At 32.6% G+C, this 6,806-nt stretch overlaps 1 pseudogene; it reads left to right on the top strand.

The window, feature by feature from the left end:
• Nucleotides 1-269: 269 nt before the first annotated feature.
• LOC117908226 lies at nt 270-6,197 on the top strand (annotated as a pseudogene).
• The last annotated feature ends 609 nt before the right edge of the window (nt 6,198-6,806 follow it).

The raw sequence follows: 6,806 nt of genomic DNA, 5'->3' as shown, positions 1-6,806 counted from the left end.
CAAACTTTGAAATGTATCAAATAGAATAAATTAATAATTCATTGAGAAGTTTAAAAGCCATATTGATGGAGACAATTAAAATAGATAATTTATAGATTTTAAAATACTAGACGTTCTTCTCCCCATTAGGCATTGACGAAATCTTCTATGTTTGCCGGCACGAGGGAATAGAATAGGGGCCAATTTATACACATCGGCAGCATAAAGTCATTTCCTCACTCTGAAGTAATTTAACATACCTCTCCTGATAGAAGTCCCTCAAACTGGAAATGAAGCATAGCTCAGTTGCAATTTCTTTTGGGTTCCTTACTGTGCTCATAAGCTGTTTATGGAGGCTACTGAATTGGGTGTGGTTGAGGCCAAAGAGATTAGAAAGATGCCTTAGAGAGCAAGGCCTGGCTGGGAATTCTTATAGGCTTTTACATGGGGACTTCAAAGAGATGTCCATGATGTTAAAAGAAGCATATTCAAGACCAATCAGCCTCTCCGATGATATTGCTCCGCGTGTCCTGCCCTTCCATTGTCATTTCATTAAGAAATACGGTACCGATATGACTGATTACTTTTCATCATAGTATTAAAGTTTGCTGATCTCTACAAATTATGGCCAACTTTGTTATACTGCCCTAAAGCAGTTGTTTGTTTTCTGCTCTTCTTTTCCTAACTATTTTTCTTTTCCTTTCTGTTTTGTTTGTTTTTTCCTCTTTTTTAAATTACACCAAAGGTTTAGATTTCAGTGGTAGTTCTTAATCTTTGCTCACTGTATTGCAATTTCTTTTATCAAGAAATTAATGTACTTCCACTTTGAAAAGTACTGTTTTTACTTTTCAATTGTTTAGTTTCTGGGAGCTGTGAATAACTTTTAATTTATGCCAAATTTTCACCTTTTTTTTTTCTAGTGTTGGAATTAATTTATGACGTTTCAAGTTAAGGAACTTTTGGATGAATTTTTATGTCAGTTATTTGTGCTCAAAGTATAAATGAACTGGTAGCTAACTGCAGAATTGGTTAAATCTTAATTTTATTTCAATGCCAATTCTATTGTGTTGATAATTAAAATAGCTTCTACATACATATATTTGATAATACGTGAGTAATTATATCATTCAGGAACATCCTTACTAAAAATTTGTTATTTGAAACTCGAATTTTGTAGCCGCTCTCGTCCAGTAGTATGACAAAACATAGTGATTCAAGTCCATCCAGATGGGCTCTCCCCTTTTCTTTTTGGAAGGTTTTGTTTGTAACTAATCATTGGCTAAAGGCAGGTGAATGATTAGCCTCCTTGAAATTGCCACCATTTTTTTTGTCTTTTTGTGGGATGTAGTCTTTAAGTATCCCATGCTAGATTGCAGAATATTCTCTGGAAATAATCCAAAGCTAAATAATTAAAATTGTTGTATCTATCCAAAACTGTCACCCAGCCTGCCAAGCATATTGATAGCCCTCTTGATTTCATTATTTAATCTTAAGGCTACAATGAATAGAGTTCATTCCTTAATATCAATTGACGTTGAGACAATTCTTAAAAAATGATTTAGTCCATTTATAATAACTCAGCATAGAAACTATGGTTGAAGTTTTCGTTGTTTTCGATGGTCCAAGTTGGGTTCAACTAAATTTTAATAACCAAAGTTGAATTTGCATGAAGTCCAAACTAAAAGCAATCTAAGGCTAACACTACCCAATAATGGCATAAACATGCAGGTAAAAATTCCTTTGCATGGTTCGGTCCAAATCCAATGGTAAACATTATGGAGCCTGAGCTAATAAGGGATGTTTTGTTGAAGTCCAATGTCTTTCAAAAGCCACCCCCACACCCACTTGGCAAGTTGCTGGTTTCTGGTCTGGTGACCTTGGAAGGTGAACGATGGGCTAAACGTAGAAAGATCATCAACCCAGCTTTCCATCTAGAAAAGTTGAAGGTAATTTTCAATGCCCAGTTTCCAAACCAGAATATTTTACCTTATTTCCATGTTTTTTTTTTTTTTAATCTTTTCACAAACTCTGAAAGTGAACAAACAGTTCCATAATTGAAACTGCTTCAATTGTGACATATTACAGTTCCACAAGGCTCTCCCATTGTTTCATGTACTACAGACTTATTTGGAGTTGTGCAGCCTGACTTGGATTTTTTCCCTAGTTTAACTTCTCTGCATAGCCCTCTCACTGTTGGAAAAGAAATTGAGCATGTGAATGCAGTGGAACAAAAAATTTAAGTGATAATATATATAAGATTTGGAGGTTATGAATACCCATTTCTCATCTCATGTATCTTAGATTGATATATATATATATATATATATAGTTGAAAATTTATTTTATAATTTAAAAGTTAAAAGAACTGAATTTTATAAAGTTGTATTTTTTAAAAAGTAAATTTAACACTTGAAAACTACACTAAAATTGTGTCTTCGAAAAATAATTTTATATTAGTATTTGAAAAATTATCATATATTTTAAAATACCTTTTTCAGCTACCATAAAGTTCAAATTCCCAAATATTTGGATCAGTTTAATGAAGTATTTTCACATACTTTTTTTTTCTTACTCATCTAAAGTCTTTTTCCAGTCTCCAACAGAAATTTTCAGAAGTTTTATTTGCCAATGTAAACCATGGGTAATTTGAACCATAAGGATCAAAATATCCTTGATTGTCTGTTCCTAGTTTAAAATACTTGATACATATGACAGTAAGATCTTAACAACTTTCTTATCTTACTTGCTTATTACCAATACATCTAACTTTTCATTAATATTACCAGTACATCTAACTTTTCATGAATATGCTCATTTTTTTTCTATGATTTCTTTAGTCAGTGCCTCCATGGTAAAACTGAATATTCCTCATCCTCCACCCATCACCCATATGACTCTTCATAACATATGATTTCTTTAGTTAAATTGTTATTTCGCAGGTCAGTGATAAATGGCTGTACATTGAATTTGAAACTGGATACTGGACTGTTTTGGTCTTTATTAATTTATTTTGTGGTTGAATTTGTTAAAGAATATGTTGCCGGCATTTCATCTGAGTTGTAGCGACATGGTGACCAAATGGAAAATGCTTTCGGTGGGGGGATCATGTGAGTTGGATGTTTGGCCCTATCTTGAAAATTTGACAGGGGATGTGATTTCTCGGACAGCATTTGGTAGTAGCTATGAAGAAGGAAGAAGGATATTCCAGCTCCAGAAAGAACAAACACATCTTGCAATCCAGGTTACAATGTCAGTTTATATCCCGGGATGGAGGTATGCATAAAAATATTTCAAGAAATATGCAGCTTATTTTTCTGGAACTATTCATACACGAGTCTGCTTGGTACAAAAGATCAAAGAGTTATTTGGGGCTTTCTTTTCTTATTGCAGCAGTGTTTCAGCAGATTTAGTTTGCTCAAATTTTGGTTTCAAATCAGTCTTACATTTCCCTAGAGTTTAGATGCCTAACAAGTCTCTTTGTCCTTGCACACCATATTCCATTTTAGGAAATTTTGCTTTCCTGAAGTGTTGACACCATGAAATGAAAGAAAAATGCAGGCTTAGGGAAAGAGGCTATAATCTACATACGTTACAGAATTTAAAAGGTTGAACAACTGATATGAATTTTCATAGACCAACCAGCGGATTCACCTATGTTGCAGCAATGTGGTTGAAAAAACACACAAGCAATTACATATATAAATAATTGAGATGATTAAGAAAAAATTTATTGTATACTCACAATAGTAACACCTAACACCTAAAAAAAATACAATAGTAAAATATAAAATCTTGCAGTAACAAAATATACAAACTAAATCAAGAATTTTGTATAAAATATTTTAATTAACTTTTAAAACCTAACTCAAAATCTAATTTTTAGAAACTTTCTAAATCTAGTTTAACTAACATCCTCCCATCAACTTGATTTGTAAAAATAGCATCCTTAGCTTACTAAAATCTTTAAACTTGAGAGACTTGGTTAATGTTTTCACAATTTGATCATGAGATTTTGTAAATTTTAATTGCACTTCATATTTCATAATGTACTCTCTAATAAATGATATTTTGTATCAATATATTGGGCTTCCATCTGTTGATCTTAGATTAAAACACTGATGCAGAATATATATTTTTGGACTACTGGAACACACATTTTATTGATGAAGAGTATTGAATTTATACATAAGCTTGTAACTGAAATGACATTAGAATAACATAAAATCAAGCTACTAGATGATGAGCACTTAGTTCCTATAAAATAGAAACCAAATCTTGACCAAATAAAAACAAGAAAATATTTGGATGTTGCAGATTTTGTGCAAGACTCCAACTGCAAAATTTAACTTCAAAATTCAAATTCCAACAGATACTAAGGCAAAATTCAAAATTCAACACCATCATGGAGAACTAGATTTTTCTCATAATGTAATTGTTGATTTTATATCCATATAGATCTTTATCAGTCTCTTGTGTGGTAAATTAAGTTTCTTGAACAAATTTCATGACCTACAAATGATGCCAACACAAATTTTGCTTCATAGGTTGAAAGTTTCACAATGCTCAAGTGTGTGTTTGGTTAACAAGGTTGAAGGGAATTTATGTTCAAAGAGAATTTATGTTAAAAATGGATTACTTTTCAAGGTCAAGCATAAGGGATATTAGATTTACAACTCTGAGATCATTTCATCCCCTTTTAGTCAATTACTTCTTTTGTATAACACTTAGAAAGTAGTATGTTTCACTAATTGATGTTTAGTATCCTCAATCTTATGTTTGCAGGATATTGTGTCAAGATGATGAGATACCACTGCAACACATGTGTAGATGAAACCATTAGTTATTGTCTTGATAGTTTCTACCTTTAAGCCTTATACAAGTTTCAAAAAATTAATGGAGAAGTAGAAGGCATGGATGAAAATAAGAATTAATGTCTGTGTGTTTCATGTGATGTTTTATTTACTAGAATTACTAACATGCATGCAGGTTTTTACCCACAAAGATGAACAGGAGGATGTAGCAAATAAGCAAAGAAGTATATGCATTGTTGAGGGGTATCATTAACAAAAGGGAGAAGGCAATGAAGGCTGGCGAAACTGCTAATAGCGACTTATTAGGTATACTAATGGAATCCAATTTTAGAGAAATTCAAGAACATCAAAATAACAAGAAGATTGGAATGAGTGTCAAAGATGTCATTGAAGAGTGTAAGCTATTCTATCTTGCTGGCCAAGAGACAACCTCAGTTTTGCTTGTATGGACAATGGTCCTGCTAAGCGAGCATCCAAACTGGCAAGCTCGTGCAAGAGAAGAGGTTTTACAGTTTTTTGGGAATAAAAAACCGGAAGCTGATGGATTAAATCACCTAAAAATTGTGAGTACTCAGTCCAATCTTCAGTTTAATGATTCTCACTAAAATCGTATAGTACTTTGTTTTTTTCCCCATAATTGGAGTAAAATTGAAAACACATTTCTCTTTAAGTTTTTATATCTTGTACTAAATATTTGCTTTCACTTAGTAGCTCAGGAACGCGTTCTCATGCCATGATTTCAAATTTCTCTGCTAGATTATGATGATTTTTCATGAGGTTCTTAAGTTATTATATCCATGGGATATGCAATGTCCTTTGCATACTTGATATTTTGTCATGCATGATTTAGAACATTTTGTCTTCTGCATCACTATTTTAAGAAATTGCTTTATTCTTCAGTGTCCTTCATAATGATTTAGAATGTATTTTAGTAAGAATTCTCATGCAACAACTTTTAAAGTTTCTCTACCACAGGTTACCATGATTTTTCATGAGGTTCTTAGGTTATACCCACCAGTAGCAATGCTTGCTAGAGCTGTTTATAAGGACACTCAAGTGGGAGACATGTGTTTTCCAGCTGGAGTGCAGGTCGTGTTGCCCACCATCCTAGTTCACCATGATCATGAAATTTGGGGGGATGATGCAAAGGAGTTTAATCCAGAGAGGTTTGCAGAAGGAGTTTTGAAGGCAACAAAAAACCAAGTTTCATTTTTCCCATTTGGTTGGGGTCCTCGGGTATGCATTGGACAAAATTTTGCAATGATGGAAGCAAAAATAGCTTTGGCAATGATCTTACAACACTTCTCTTTTGAACTTTCACCATCCTATGCTCATGCTCCTTTCAGTATCCTAACTATGCAACCCCAATATGGTGCACACCTGATTCTACATGGACTTCAGTGTTGAGATTCTTGTTATCAATTGCTATTAGCATGGCCTATATGTATGTCGAATATAAACCAAGAACTCTCTTTTATTCATAGATACACATTGAAGCAAATTTGTGTTTGATACAAGTAATGAATTATACAAGTAATGAATTATCATTGTGTGGGGTTGATTATTGATGTCTTCTTCGATGACATATCATTGTGTAGTCATTGACTTTTCTCAACATTATTAACTCATCACAAGGATTGTTGATGCTCTATCCCTAAAAATTTGAGTATCAATAGAAATAAAAGAGAATAAATATAACTATTGGTCACAACCATTTCTTTTTTCTGCATATTTGGCTGCATTTCAATTTCTCTGAGTGTTAAAACATCCATCTAATCTATTAACAAAAACAATTTAAACTGTTGAAAAGAGTATAACCTATTAGTATATATGCTAGATGATCTTGATAATTTTACTTCAAAAATCTGAAACTCAGTACATCATACTGAACGTCCAACTAGGATTGCTTAAGTACCTTATGATGCTTAAGTTCCTTGCATGTTTTCCAAGAACAATAATTGTTTAGAAAACTAAATTTTGTGTTTTGATAAAGATAATTACTTTACTGTTTAAAAC

This window comes from Vitis riparia, chromosome 19 (genome assembly GCF_004353265.1).
Source record: "Vitis riparia cultivar Riparia Gloire de Montpellier isolate 1030 chromosome 19, EGFV_Vit.rip_1.0, whole genome shotgun sequence".
NCBI lineage: Eukaryota > Viridiplantae > Streptophyta > Magnoliopsida > Vitales > Vitaceae > Vitis > Vitis riparia.
Note: the sequence above shows the minus strand (reverse complement) of the source record. Positions and strands in the feature narration are given on the sequence as shown.